Consider the following 12,908-nt stretch of genomic DNA (forward strand, 5'->3'; position numbering starts at 1 on the left):
GAACGTTTCTGAGGAGCATTTTAGTACTGGACAGTTATTCAACTGCGTAAGACTTTATTTATGGCTAACCTGCCGTCACCGTAGTTTTTTTTTAGGGTATCTTCGATACAGTTGAGGACAGACTGTTCCTCTGAGCTTGCCGTAGACACCACGGGAAGGGAGAGGGAAATTTGGTTGGGGAAATAGAGTACATATTTGTAAGATTGTAAACTTCAGTGCTGTACCGCAGGCTCGCCTTTACGTTACACGCATACAGGTAATCTGATTCTCAGGGTGTAAAACAGTAATAGGCGGCCAGTTTAGACAGGCACGCCAGCAGGCAAACCTATAGAAAAATAGTAAATACAGCTTGCTTAGGTAACATGCTGTATATATAGCACAGAGGTTCCAGCCGTTGGCTAATGTCTGCATAATGTTTAAATGTTTTCTATTGTCCAGGTAAAAATATTCACTTAAATAAGTAAAATAGTTATGTTGGGAACCAACTGTGTAAGAGTTGGTTTTCTCGCCTGTGTCCTGAAGAACACTCCTGGTACACCAGAGATCCCTCAGTCTCTAACTCACACCTCCTGAGGCTGGCCCAAACTGGTTAACTCTCTGTATTACTGACAAACTGGTCAAGTGGTATAACTGTAATACACTGCTGCCATCTAATGGCCATATTATAAACAACACACTTTATGATAACTATAATACACACATATAATGAAACAGCTTTAGAGGGGCGTGGGAATCCTCGACCACCCCCTCTCAGGCTGATGGGTGCATCGCGTCCTCTGGTGTACAGGGGAAGATGGACGTGGAACCGTGTGAAGGACAGGTGGCTGATCCTGGGTGTACTGCTGAACTGGACAGGAATTTCCTGGGGCTGATGGAGTCAGTGGCTTAGGGATAGTCCCGGAGGAACGAATTGTAGGGCTGTGTTGTGCTAAAAAAGTAAGGAATATTAAGTGTTATGCCCTATCCCACATGTCATAACCTGATGAACTTGAACTGACTAGTAAACATTTGCTTGTTGCAATGAACTTGGTGTCCCCTGAGTTGTGTGGGGTGGCTACTGAGGACAGAGACCTGGAGACAGAGGAGGCCTGCGGCCTACAAGTGAGTGTGATGCACCCCACACCGGACAGCACACTGGGACACTTTTTTCCAGTAAAGTGCCAGAACGTAACCGGACAGGAAAAAATTGCAGCATGCTGCGATTGACTGTTTATATAGGACAAGACTCGCCAATGCAAGTCCATGGGTGCGATAAAAAAACGGATGGCACAGGGACCATGTGGGGTTTTTTGTCACACACATCTCAAAGGAACCAGGAAATTTCATCAGCTAAGTACAGTAAATTCACAGCCAGAACCCTAAGAATAGATAGATACGTAGAATAGATAGATAAGTAGCCTAAAAATACCAGCCCGCAGCTACCCCAGAAGTGGCGCATCACATTAGATGCATCAATTCTGGAGCTTTGCCCGGCTCTTCCCGATTGCCCTGGTGCAATGGCAATCGAGGTAATGGTACACATTTAATGGTACAGTGATGATCCACGACCACTAAAGAAGCAGGTGGCCTTAAGCAGCTTCTGGGGTACTGATTTGGGGAACATTTGCTTCTCAGCCCCCCACTGGCCCAGCGTGCCCCTGACACCAATCGAGTGTATTGGTGATATCTTTCCTAAACCTTAATACCCCTTTATGTATATTTAGATTCATTTGTTTAATGAATTACTACAAAATTAGAAGCAATAATACATTTGTAATAATGGTTCGATAAATTCCGGTTTGTATATCGCGGCGCTTCCAAATAGGGCCCAGTGGATATTTACATTCGGGATTTATTGATTAGAATATAAAATAGCAATGTACAACGCGTTTCTACTCATTACAGAGTCTTCATCAGGTACAATTTCGTAGTCATGCTTATGGAAAGTCTCTTCGTTATATAAAGCACTGATCAGGTTCATCAGGGTCATGGACCGCCCAGTTAATTAATCATGTTAATTGAGTTGATTTATGCATGTGATTAGTTATGCAATCTAAGGTTGTCTCTACTAGAGTAAAATCAAATAAAAATACAACAACAGCTACAATAAAAATGCAACAACAAAAAAAAACAAAACAAAAAAAAAAACACACAAAATACTTTCTTAAATAATTAAGAAGAAATAAAAACCTGTTTTTGGTTAAAATGTTTAAAAGAATGTTTTTCTCCCCTGCATGTAGATCCAGTAACACTATCGCTCACTATTGACAGATTGTATTTAAGAGGAAAATCAGATTCATAATAATATTATGTTGTTCTTACTGACCTTCAGTGTGGTTATTATTTCTCTATTTAATGACTAATAAATATATGTTTATTGTTAATATATTCAAGGTCCTCTAATGTAAAGTGAACTCAGTGTGGTTCTGCCTGTTCAACTTTGTTTTTCTGTCAAATATATTCAATTCTGTCATTTAATCCCTCTGGCTGTAGACACCGCATGCGATAAATCCAGAAGGATTCCTTTCTATTCAATGTTTGAATTCTATTCTGGGTGGAAACTGGTATGGATTCTACGGGGGTTATTTGAACTTCAAATTTCCCCCCGTGATTCTGCAGTAGATGGCGTGATAGGCTATGTGTTAAAAGCCCTATTTTGGCATTGTGACGGTGTCCACTAAGGCGGTTTTGCACTTTTCTTATGGTACGACCGACGTATTGTAAACCGCATTTGCAAGTAATAACGTATATAACGTAGTCTGTTTGACAGGTGAGATACTGGCGAATTGGAAATTTTTCACCTGTACTATGACAGATAATCTCTTTGCAGCCGTGTGATATACATCTGCAACAGTTGCAAAGTTTCTTTCTGCATTTGAATACTCCCACTGATTTGGTTGTATTGAATCTTTTTCGCTCAGATAAAGTGGGGATGTTTTTAAGTCGGCTTGGAGCTATCAAATTCCTGATGGTTTTTCCTCTTCTAAAGGTGATCCCTGGTCTTTCAGGTAGGGATTCTCTTAAAAGAGGATCTTGTTGCAGAATATACCAATATTTACTGAGTATTTTTCTGACATTTAAATTTTCCTTATTATAGGCTGTGATGAAGTTAAATCTCCATTTATTAGGTTGTAAAGGATTTTTTGTGAACCTTGTACTGTCATTGGGGAATTTTAAGGTGGTATCTGTTTCTAATTTGTGTTCCTTGCTCTTTTCCTTAATTTTTTCTGTCTTATTTGACTTATTTTTCATTGCCAAAAGGCAATCCTTCTGTGTCTTTTTTCTGTTGGTTTCATATGCTGCTGAAATTAGTTTTTTGGGGTACTTTTTTGTTTTAAACCGGTCTATAAGGACTTTTGCTTGTATATTATAGTCCTCTAGTTGTGTGTTATTTTTCCTTATACGTAAAAACTGACTATAAGTGCACTATTAAACTCTAAATATCCATTTGAATCTACTACTTTAAAGTATGTTTTTGTTATTAATGATTTTTTTTTAAAACTGATTTCTAAATCTAAAAAATTGATTTTATTTATACTCATATTAAAAGTGAAATTGATACCCCACTCATTTTGGTTTAGTTCATAAATAAGTTGTTCCGCCATTTTTTGGTCTCCTTTCCACAGGATAACTAGATCATCAATATATCTACGGATATATATATCTACGGAAAATTTAAATGTCAGAAAAATACTCAGTAAATATTGTTATATTCTGCAACAAGATCCTCTTCTAAGAGAATCCCTACCTGAAAGACCAGGGATCACCTTTAGAAGAGGAAAAACCATCAGGAATTTGATAGCTCCAAGCCGACTTAAAAACATCCCCACTTTATCTGAGCGAAAAAGATTCAATACAACCAAATCAGTGGGAGTATTCAAATGCAGAAAGAAACTTTGCAACTGTTGCAGATGTATATCACACGGCTGCAAAGAGATTATCTGTCATAGTACAGGTGAAAAATTTCCAATTCGCCAGTATCTCACCTGTCAAACAGACTACGTTATATACGTTATTACTTGCAAATGCGGTTTACAATACGTCGGTCGTACCATAAGAAAAGTGCAAAACCGCCTTAGTGGACACCGTCACAATGCCAAAATAGGGCTTTTAACACATAGCCTATCACGCCATCTACTGCAGAATCACGGGGGGAAATTTGAAGTTCAAATAACCCCCGTAGAATCCATACCAGTTTCCACCCAGAATAGAATTCAAACATTGAATAGAAAGGAATCCTTCTGGATTTATCGCATGCGGTGTCTACAGCCAGAGGGATTAAATGACAGAATTGAATATATTTGACAGAAAAACAAAGTTGAACAGGCAGAACCACACTGAGTTCACTTTACATTAGAGGACCTTGAATATATTAACAATAAACATATATTTATTAGTCATTAAATAGAGAAATAATAACCACACTGAAGGTCAGTAAGAACAACATAATATTATTATGAATCTGATTTTCCTCTTAAATACAATCTGTCAATAGTGAGCGATAGTGTTACTGGATCTACATGCAGGGGAGAAAAACATTCTTTTAAACATTTTAACCAAAAACAGGTTTTTATTTCTTCTTAATTATTTAAGAAAGTATTTTGTGTGTTTTTTTTTTTTTTTTTTTTTTTTTTTTTTTGTTGTTGTTGTTGCATTTTTATTGTAGCTGTTGTTGTATTTTTATTTGATTTTACTCTAGTAGAGACAACCTTAGATTGCATAACTAATCACATGCATAAATCAACTCAATTAACATGATTAATTAACTGGGCGGTCCATGACCCTGATGAACCTGATCAGTGCTTTATATAACGAAGAGACTTTCCATAAGCATGACTACGAAATTGTACCTGATGAAGACTCTGTAATGAGTAGAAACGCGTTGTACATTGCTATTTTATATTCTAATCAATAAATCCCGAATGTAAATATCCACTGGGCCCTATTTGGAAGCGCCGCGATATACAAACCGGAATTTATCGAACCGATCTACTGAGCAAACAGGATCTTCCAACATGAGGACCTGATCCTTCCGGTAAAGCGTGCTGCAAGCCACAAGAGTCCACCACTACTAAACGTTAAACCTCAAGATTACTTAAAGGTGAGCAGTTTTTAGTTACCTCACCCTTATTTACAAATCCTAAAACATACTGCACTTAGATCTGCGCCGTTCCTTTTTCCATTTTCTCCCCTAGAAGCTGAGAGACAGCTTTACTAAATCCACATTTGTAATAATGAAGTTACAATAATCTTGAATTAAAACGACGAGGAACACTAACTTCTGTCTATTTCTTTTTTCAATGTTAATGTTTTGCGCTGTCTGTCATTGTATACGGTATATACATCTCATGCAGAAACAATTCCAAAGTACAGAGGGAAGACATGCTCCAGAAGCCATGAAGAACAAAAAAATGCTTTGTGCACAGTTTACCTCCTGTAAATGATTATATATATCTATCATGTGGACAAAAGGACGAAAGTTTTGAACACTTCCATATTTCACCTATAACAGCTTTTACAACCTCCCCATTCTATGTCCATAGACATTAATATGGAGTTGGACCGTTTGCAGATAAAACAGCGTCCGCTCTACTGGGAAAACTTTCTATGAAATTTTGGAGGTATCTGTGGTAAATTTTGCCCCTTCATCCAGAAGACCCTGATGTTGGAGGAGAGGCCGGGCTCCCAATCTCCATTTTAGTTAATCCCTCAGGTGATGGATGGGGTTGAGATCCGGGATCTGTGTGGCCGGTCATGTTCTTCCTCACTAAACTCCCCCAACCATGTCTTTATGGAACTTGTGCATTGGACACAGTCATGGGGATCAGAAAAGGACCTTCCCCAAACTGTTCCTACAAAATTGGAAGCTACAATTGTCCACAATGTCTTGTGCTGAAGTATTAAGATTTCTCTTCACTGAAACTAAGGCCATGGCCCACTATCAGTATTTGGTCAGTATTCGGTCAGTATTTTTTCTCAGGAGTGGGAGCCAAAACCAAGAGTGGGTGATAAATGCAGAATTGGTGACTTGTTTCTATTATACCTTTTCTCTGATTGTTCCTCACCTGGTTTTGTCTCCCACTCCTGAGAAAAAATACTGATCAAATACTGATAGTGGGGCCGTAGCCTAAGGAGCCAGGGCCAACGTCTGAAAAACAAACCCATCATTATCCCTCCTCCACCAAATGTACAGCGGCCACAATGCAGTCAGACAGGTAACGTTCTCCTGGCTTTCATCAAACTCAGACTCATACATCCGAAACCAAACAGAGAAGTGTGATCCGTCACTGCACAGAACACGTTTCCCCTGCTCCATAGTCCAGTGGTGGCGGCGGCTTTACACCACTGTATCCGACACTCAGCATTGTGCTTGGTGATGTAAGGCTGCGTGCAGCTGCTCAGCTATGAAGCTCCTGGCGGGGGCACAGTGTTTGTGCTGATGGTAATACCAGAGGAGGTCTGGACTCTGCAGTCATGGAGTCAGCAGAGCGTTGGTGACTTTTCTGCCCTCAGCTCCTCAGCACTCATTCCCCTGCTCTGTAACGTTATGGGGTCTCCACTTCACGGCTGAGTTGCTGCGTTTCCTTCTACTTCTCAATAATATCACTCACAGGTGATGGGGGAAGATTTAGGAGCGAAAAAATGTCATGAATGGACCCGCCATTGTGTCACATTACACTGTGTTCCAAATTATTATGCAAATAATATTTTCTCAGATTTTCCCAAATTATCTATATGAATTGCAGTCGTTGTAATTTTCCAGTCAAATAACTATTAGAGTACAATTGAAAGGTTTTGCATGAAATGATCTCGATGGTCCAGATGGATGGAGTGGAGGATGGCTGGTTGATGGACACCCCATGCAAACACGGCTACAGCGCCAACAAGGAGGAGGTGGAGTAATGTTTTGGGCTGGAATCATGGGGAGAGAGATTGTCGGCCCCTTTAGGATCCCTGAAGGCGCTAAAGATGAACTCCATAATGTATGTGGATTTTCTCAAACAGCACTTCCTGCCATGGTTCAAGAAGAAGAACCGTGCATTTCACAGCAAGATCATTTTTTTGCATGATAATGCCCCATCTCATGCTGGACATAAAACATCTGCATCTCTGGCTGATATGGGCATAAAAGGGGACAAACTTATGGTGTGACCCCCATGCTCCCCTGACCTCTACCCCATTCAGAACCTCTGGAGCATCATCAAAAGGAGTGTCTATGATGGCGGGAGGCAGTTCACATCTAAGCAACAGCTCTGGGAGGGTATTCCGTTTGCAGATTCCGGCACACCGACTGGTGTGTGATGTCCCCACACGTTGGAACTCTACCCTCCACATGTTGCAATGGATTTGTGAGCAGAAGAGAGCTGTTGTGGAGTACCAGCTGCAACAAGGCCGTCGATATTCAGGTCAGACTCCACACAAAAGACCTCAGGAGTGGACCTGGATGTCTGACATATGTACCATCCTGACAAACTTTGAAGAGTCCACCAAGATGGTGAGTGGCGATGACGCCATCATTAGAGTCAGCATCCCACTTGTCTGTCTTTTGCAACGCTCTCTGCAGAGAATTAAAGAGGAGGCACTGCAGCCAGAGTATGATGAGATGGGTCAAGAAGCAGTAGCGGGCGATTACACACAGCCCAGCCTCATCTCATCCCAACGTGCATTGGGGGACAATGAGGGAGAGGAGGAGGAGGAAGAGCAGGAGCTGGTATCATGCGCTGTAGACGGTAGTACCTGTACAACTGTCATACCGTCGGTTCAGCGTGGGTGGCCTGAGGACAAGGGGGAGGAGGAGGAGGAGGAGAGCATGGTCAGTCATCATCTTGGTGAGGACACGGAAGTTTTGCCCGTTACCAGTCTGGCACGCATGGCTGACTTTATGTTACGCTGCCTTAACCGTGACTCTCGCGTTGTCAAAATGTTGGGTGACAGTCATTACTGGTTGGTGACACTTTTAGACCCCCGCTACAAGGAGAACTTTCACTCTCTTATTCCTGAGGTGGAGAGGTCTACAAAAATGGGGCAGTATCAGAAGGCCCATGCTGCAGAACTGTTAAAAAAATTCTCATCTGAACACGCTAGCGGCAGAGGTCACAGTTTGTTGCCCAACAAAGGCGTCCAGGCGAGAGAGACACAACTCCAATCCAGCAGAGGCAGGGGAACACTGTCAACGTTCTGGGACAGTTTTATGAGACCCGCCCAGCTTACAGGCCCTGAGGCGCGGGGTATTCTCACAAGGAGTGGAAAGTTTCAAAAGGTGGTGAGGGAGTACCTTGCCGACCGTAGCAGCGTCCTCCGTGATTCCTCTGTGCCTTTTAATTATTGGGTATCCAAGCTGGACACTTGCAATGAACTCGCTAAGTACGCCTTGGAGGTCCTGGCCTACCCTGCCGCTAGCGTGTTATCGGAGCGTGTTTTTAGTGCCGCTGGGGGAATTATAACTGATAAGCGCACTCGCCTGTCAACTGACAATGCTGACAAGCTGACCCTTATCAAAATGAACAAGGGCTGCATTGTGCCAGACTTCTCATCACCACCAAATGACAGCAGAGTAACATAAAGTCAAATCCACTGTGTTATTTCGGGAGGTGTATTCCCATGCACCGCTTCACACCCACACATGGGTATACGCTTCCTCATTTCGGCTGTTTTTTGCTCTTCTCCTTATCCTCAGCCTCCACCACCACTATACCACCAGGGTGACTGTGGTCCGTGTTGCCAGCATTGCAAGTTCCTCTGTCCTAATTTTTGGCAGCTTTTGCTTGGAAGGCATAGGCAAAGACCATGGGAGACCCACTCCCCAATAATGGGAATAATGTTTTTAATATGTTGTACTGCATAGCTCTTGTAAGGGGCATTGCAAGTTCCTCCGTCCTAATTTTTGGCAGCTTTTGCTTGGAAGGCATAGGCAAAGACTATGGGAGACCCACTCCCCAATAATGGGAATAATGTTTTTAATATGCTGTACTGCATGGCTCTCGTAAGGGGCATTGCAAGTTACTCCATCCTAATTTTTGGCAGCTTTTGCTTGGAAGGCATAGGCAAAGACTATGGGATACCCACTCCCCAATAATAGGAATAATGTTTTTAATATGCTGTACTGCATGGCTCTTGTAAGGGGCATTGCAAGTTCCTCCGTCCTAATTTTTGGCAGCTTTTGCTTGGAAGGCATAGGCAAGACTATGGGAGGCCCACTCCCCAATAATGGGAATAATGTTTTTAATATGCTGTACTGCATGGCTCTTGTAAGGGGCATTAAAATCGTCTTGTTAAGCTACTGTGACCTCCACGTCTCTTCCAAGGGGCATTAAAATCGTCTTGTTAAGCTACTGTGACTTCCACGTCTCTTCCAAGGGTCATTGATATTGTCTTTTTATTCCACTGGGACCTCCACCACTCTTCCAAGGGGCATTTGATATTGTCTTTTTATTCCACTGCGACCTCCACCACTCTTCCAAGGGGCATTGATATTGTCTTTTTGTTCCACTGGGACCTCCACCACTCTTCCAAGGGGCATTGATATTGTCTTTTTATTCCACTGGGACCTCCACGACTCTTCCAACGGGCATTGCATTTCCTCCTAATTTTAGGCAGCTTTTGCTTTTCAATGCATAGGCGAACACTAAGGGAGACCCACTCCCCAATAATGGGTAGAAGGTTTTTAGTACGCTGTAATCCACGTCTCTTTCAGGGGGCATTGCAGTTCCTCATAATTTTTGGAAAGCCTTCCATTCATTGCTTAGGCCAACAGTGTACAGGAGACCCAGTTGCTATAAATGGAAAAAACGGTTTAGTTAAGGCCCTCTGACCTCCATGTCACTTCCAAGGGGCATTGGAGTGCCTCGAAATTTTTGGTAGGCATTGCACTCACTGTATGCCCTATAACTGTGTAGCCGAACCGCTCCTTTTGGTACAGAAACATATCCTACAAGACATGTGTGGTTGACTGGCCTGATATTGATGTGAATGGTCCCTGTTCTTCCTGCTCTTTCTCCTTTGCCACCACCTCATCCTTCATTCATCACCTGAAGCTTTGTTTTAACGGGAGTCATAGAACTGGGATAGTAGCAGGAAAACATCCAGCAATCCTCGAAGGAGGTAGGATATGCGCCAAAACGCTGACCACCTCAGGCCTAGCCGCTACTACATACATGTGCTTGCATTCCAAGGAGCAGAAAGCTAAGGAGATGGATGGCCTCTTGATCATGAATAATTTACTTTTTGTGTAGGAGGCCGACCACTGCTGCTGTCTACCTTCTGAACTTTGTGTTGAAGCCTGATTGACCCAGGACCCGCAATCCTCTATGTCTGGAGGACTTCTTGCATCCCAGTGTCCAACTGTGTCCTGGCTTCCACAATATTAACTGAGTGTGAAGGCGTCAGTGAGATGGACCATCCCTGGCCACATTCACTTGTCCACGTGTTTGTGGTTAGGCTGTCCTTCCCACTAAATGCACTGGGGAGGGCACAGGTAATGTTTTGGTATGCGCGCTTGTGTATAAGGTGCACCGGGACAAATAGGGGCGGCTGGGGACCGTTTATGGACACCCGGCCGCCCCCAGGTGGCTGGGGACAGTGTGTGGGCACCCGGCCGCGGGGCGGCTGGGGACCGAGTATGGACACCCGGTCGCTCCCTGGCGGCTGGGGACCAAGCGTGGACACCCGGCCGCCGGGTGGCTGGGGACTGAGCATGGATACCAGGCCGCCGACACAGCCATGACGTGGTGGCCAGATTCCGCCTCCACATGCCTAAAAGGCCCAATTTCAAGTGCAAGCAAGCAGTATGGTATTGCAGTCTGAGGGTGGGTGGGTGGCAGGCTGCATACTTGCGCTTGCATTGCAAGGAATGGGGGAGGTACAATTGAACACTGCCCTTGGACAAGGACTCGAACGGGGATAGTTGCAAGTCTGCAACGACAGGTGCAGGGCGGGAGGCATCTTCGCATGTGCCATGAACAGGGGGTTGGGTGCACACACTACAGCGGAATAGGCTGTCCTTCCCACTAAATGCACTGGGGAGGGCACAGGTAATATTTTGGTATGCGCGCTTGTGTATAAGGCGCACCGGGACAAATATGGGCGGCTGGGGACCGAGTATGGACACCTGGCCGCCCCCTGGCAGCTGGAGACCGAGTGTGGACACCCAGCCGCCGGGCGGCTGGGGACTGAGTATGGATACCAGGCTGCCGACGCAGCCATGACATGGTGGCCGGTGTCTGCCTCTACAAGCCTAAAAGGCCTCATTTCAAGTGCAAGCAAGCTAGCAGTATGGTATTGCAGCCTGGGGGTGGGTGGGTGGCAGGCTGCACACTTACGCTTGTGTAGCACCCTGAGGATTCGGCTGCTACAGGGGTATTGCACCTCAACCCAGAGGTGTGATATTCCACTCCCGGGTAAGGATGGAGTGTGGAACTGAGCTCGGTAGGCTGCATGCACTACACACATCCCATTTCCGAGGAGCAGACCGACGGTACTCCCACTTAGAAATGTGCAGGTACGACCGAGTCTGTTCCTGGCTGGAGTGGGAGGGGGGTGGTACATCCCAAGTAGTGTAGGGGCAGATAGGGGGAGCAGCCTGGGTAAAGTTAGGAGCTCATTGGGTGCTGGTCACCTGAGCTCACACATAGAGGGTGTATATAAGGTGGGCACCAACTAAGAACAGGGTCAGATGCAGAGAACAAGTCAGGAGCAGAGGAGAAGGAAAGACCCAGAGTGAGAGAGGAGAGAGAGAGACCCAGAGGCACAGAAGAACAGGACTCTAAGATCCCAAATTAAAACCCCGGGTGAAGAGTCGGCATCAGGGTACCGGAACCCAAGCTGGTGGGGGTAAAAACATTCCCCAGCCAGAGACCGGAGACCGTGGGCAGCGTTTGCCACGGTCACCCACCACATCCACCCCAAAGGCACACCACATGAAGGGTCAGGGAACCCAAGGCCAAGGGTGTCCCAACAGAAGGCCCGAGGGAGCTGGACCTAGGTGGATCACTGGTGGGGACGGCCAGAGAACGGGACAGAAGGAGAGCTCAGGGCCACGCTCCGGACTTGTTTGGGGGTTGGCTGGATCCAGGACCTGGTGGACGCAGCACGGCTCGGGTGGTCACTCGGAGCTGGAGTGACCAGTACAACATCTGCAGTAAGTAAACACCCTTAACTGCACAACCCGACTCTGTCTTCACTGCCGTCTGCACTGCACCACCACAACCCCCATCCTCTGCACCTGTCCCCCCTGAGGCTATACCCCACCCGTTGGGGGTTATACCATCTCAAGCTGCACCTGCACCATCAGCCTCAGCGGACCCTGCTGCAGCGGCGGCCACAGTGACCGCATCACAACGGGTGGCGTAGTCGACACAAAAGAACTCTTAATAACATCTGTAGGACTGCCACATAACACTGAGCTTGATGCCCTGGGCACGGGGCCGGGTCACAGCCGCTCGGAGACTACAACCCCCCATCTGATCCGGTGCCGGGTATTCCCCTCAAAAAGGAATATGTCCCAGGGGGCGCGTCACTTGCATTCCAAGAAAACAAAGCAGATGCTAACTTCTATCATCATCATCATGCTCCTCACCTTGGCACTCTCAACTCCCCTGATGGAGAAGCCAGGGCCCACCGGAGGAGTCTGGTTGTCTGGTGGGCTCGTCCAATGCTGCCCTAAAGCAGGCCAGGCTATGAAAAGTGTGGGGAAGGTTCCCGGGACAAATAGTGGCGGCTGGGGACTGAGTATGGAGACCTCGCTGCCGAAGCAGCCATGAGGTAGTGGCCAGCTTCGGCCTCCTCCAAACTAAAAGGCCCCATTTCAAGTGCAAGCTAGCAGTATGGTATTGCAGCCTGGGGGTGGGTGGGTGGCAGGCTGCACACTTATGCTTGCATTCCAAGATAACAAAGCTGATGCTAACTTCTATCATCATCACCATGCTCCTCAC

This window comes from Phyllobates terribilis, unplaced genomic scaffold (genome assembly GCF_046119375.1).
Source record: "Phyllobates terribilis strain yellow unplaced genomic scaffold, ASM4611937v1 Scaffold_3__8_contigs__length_932513732, whole genome shotgun sequence".
In the NCBI taxonomy this organism is placed as follows: Eukaryota; Metazoa; Chordata; class Amphibia; order Anura; family Dendrobatidae; genus Phyllobates; species Phyllobates terribilis.